Consider the following 3,204-nt stretch of genomic DNA (forward strand, 5'->3'; position numbering starts at 1 on the left):
CTGATATCCTGTGACTCTGACTCTGGACACTCATGAGCAGGACAGCAACACCGTTGAAGCTTTCCTCTGGAAGCCACGGTCAACTTGGGAGGCACCCAAAAGCAGACTTGCAGAGGTAGACTTTCAAGAAATTCCTGGGGGATCTAAATAATGTGTGGAGATCAGGATGGTCCTGAGACTGTTTATGTGGCTGACTGCAATCCTTCTCCTGCCTTACAATGGTCCCAGTGGGAACCCAGGCCCCCTAGGTTACCTGAGGCAACAGGGGTTGGGGCAGTGGCCGACAGAGGCTGTGAGGAGCTGCTCTCGGTCATGAGGCTTGGGCTGTTGACACTATTTATTCTCTCTCTTGACAAACAACTCGGCTGCGAGGGGCAGTAGGATAGGGTGGCTGATGCCCAGTTCCTCCTCCTGCGCCTGCTACCTTCTCGGGGCCACCTAGAAGCACAAGACAGTAAATCATCTTCCAGCACAGTACAGTCACCAGCGAAGTTTTGTAAACTCACAGATCTGTGGGTGAGGTCTGAGCAGCTCTCATTCCTTTTTCCCCTTGTTTTTCTGGCCTCCTAGGTAACTACAATCTGCAGAGCTGGAAATACCGTACAATGACTTCAAGAAAAGGCTCTGATGGACTAGAGGGAACTGGATTATTCATGCCTTCCTTGCACAAATATGTAAAAGAACATTGTACTGGGAAGATGACACAGTAAGATTACATTAGACCCAAGTGCCTTACCATTTAGAAGGAGAAAAAAAGACACACATAAGCAAGAAACTTCAATTCAAGTCAAAATGTGCAAAACAAGAAGCCTGCAGAAGTTAAGGCCAGGCTGAAGAGATGGCTCAGCGGTTAAGAGCACTGGCTGTTCTTGCAGAAGACCCAGGTTCGAATCCCAGCACCCACATGGCAGCTAACCAACTAACTGTCCATAACTCCAGTTCCAGGGGATCTGACGCCCTCTTCTCTCCTCCCAGGGCACTGCACGACACAGGTACACTTCCATACATACACCCAATACACACACACACACACACACACACACACACACAGAATGAAAAGAAAAAGAAAAAATTAATAAAAAAATTTTGGGCACAGAAGAAATTCAGATCAAAAATATCTTGAAAAGGTAGCCAGTCATTGTGGCATATGCCTGTAATCCCAGCACTTGGGAGGCCAGACTACACAGCAAGACCCTGTCTGAGAGGGGGAAGGGGGGCAGGGATAGAGGGAGAGAGAAGACGGGAGAGGAGAAGAGCAGGGTGGAGAGAGTTTTTAAAATATAAGCATCAGCAAGCAGGAGTCTAGCACAGCCAGTGATGAATGAGAGGAGTAGGATTTGAAAAGGCAAGAGGAAAGGGCAGAACAATCTGGAACAGAGTGGACTCCTGTCAGGGACTGGAGTCAGTCCCTCTCAGGGACCGCTTAGGAAACCCTCAAAAAGGTGGAGGAGCAGTGGTGAAGGGACTGGAATCTGGCGTCGAAATCGCTGGAAGTGGAGAGGTTCCGGGTGAGGCAGGAGGGAAGGAGAGCCAAAACTGGAGCAGGGAAGAACCTCCAGTTACCAAGCCCTTCTTTAACTTGTCTTTTAAATAACAATGTTAAAAAAATGGAAGGGAAAAAAAGAAAGGCTTAAGAAAAGAAATTGTGTTTTTTGTTTATTACATGTTACAACAGCAAAAAAAGACTTTCTCCTGAAATTGACCATTGATGAGGGTAAGATGAGACAAGTCAAGCTGCAATACCTCAGAGGCCCAAAGTCAAGAGGAAAGGTCAAGGGGTTGGAGAGATGGCTCAGCAGTTAAGAGTACTGGCTGCTCTTGCAGAAGACATGGGTTTGATTCCCTGGGACTAACAACCATTCTCAACTCCAGTTTCGGGGAATCCAACACCCTCTTCTGACCTTGGGCATTTCATGACACAGATGCACTTACAGACATGCAGATGCAATACACTCATACATATAATAATTATTTAAAAAAAAAAAAAAGGAAAAGTTGCCGAGCAAGGTGGTGCACACCTTTAGTTCCAGCACTCAGGAGGCAGAAGCAGGTGGATCTCTGTGAGATCGAGGCCAGCCTGGTCTAAGTTTCAAGCCAGTTGAGGCTACAGGGAGGCTCTATCTCAAAAAGAAAAAAAGAGGAAAAAACCAATTGATAAACACTTGACTCCATGGGCTGGTAGTATAGCTCAGTGGTACAGAACTTCATGTATGAAGCCCTAGGTTCAATACCCAGTGCTGAAGTGGGAAAAAAAGAAAAAATGCATACACATACACACACACACACGCACACACACACACCCCAAATATCTGGGCCAGCAAGATGGCTCAGCAGGTAAAGGCACTTTACAGCAACCTTGTCAACCTGAGTTCAATATCTGGAACCCAAATAAAGGTGCAAAGAGAGAATTAGCTACACAAAATTGGCTTCTGCCTGCCACAGATGCACCCTGCCCCACAATATTTTAAAACCCACAACTACAGTCTATGTATTGCTTTTAAAATCTATAGTCCAAACTTATTAATTTGGAAATTAATTTTATTCATCATCAAAGGCATCCTCAAACTTAAAATAGTAGACCTTAAGTAACTGGTCATCTGAGGCGAAATAAGCCTAAGGCTTGGATATTTTAGGAAAACTGTTATTTGAACAAGGAAACCCAGTAGCAGGTGACTAAAAATGCAATTATTTTAGATTATATTTAATATTGATTTCAAATTACTTGCAAGTGATTTTAGAAAGCAGCCGTTTGGATTTTTAAGGATTCATCTAGTATAGCAAAAGTCTCCTGGTGTGAAAAGTCCTACTATCCCATTTTATAAGTAATTTTGAGTTACTTTCATCTTTAATTCAGCAAACAGCCTCCTCAAAATTAGCCGCTGAAACAAGGTGATTCAAAATTAGCCTTTCCACTAGAATAAGTACTTTATTATAGTTGAGGAAATTCCCTCCAACTATACTCTTCACACTAAACACATAATCTAAATACATAATCTAACTGGTCCTAATATTTTTATCTGCAAGCTTAATTTAGAAGTCCTTATTTTTGTATCATTGTGATGCGTTTTAAAGTTATATTAACATCTTTGAAGCTAAAGAAAACTACCTACATTTTAACTTTTCAATATGTGAAGCCAAAGTATATGTAATTCAAAGCACATTTTAAAAAATCTGACGCCCATAGAAAGAACATAATCTTTCAGA

General features: G+C 42.9%; 1 pseudogene; it reads right to left on the minus strand.

Annotated features, from left to right (window-relative positions):
* Window positions 1–253: 253 nt before the first annotated feature.
* Window positions 254–3,204, minus strand: part of LOC103737434 — a 4,896-nt pseudogene continuing 1,945 nt past the window's right edge.

Source organism: Nannospalax galili, unplaced genomic scaffold, assembly GCF_000622305.1.
Source record: "Nannospalax galili isolate Female #2095 unplaced genomic scaffold, S.galili_v1.0 scaffold6938, whole genome shotgun sequence".
NCBI lineage: Eukaryota > Metazoa > Chordata > Mammalia > Rodentia > Spalacidae > Nannospalax > Nannospalax galili.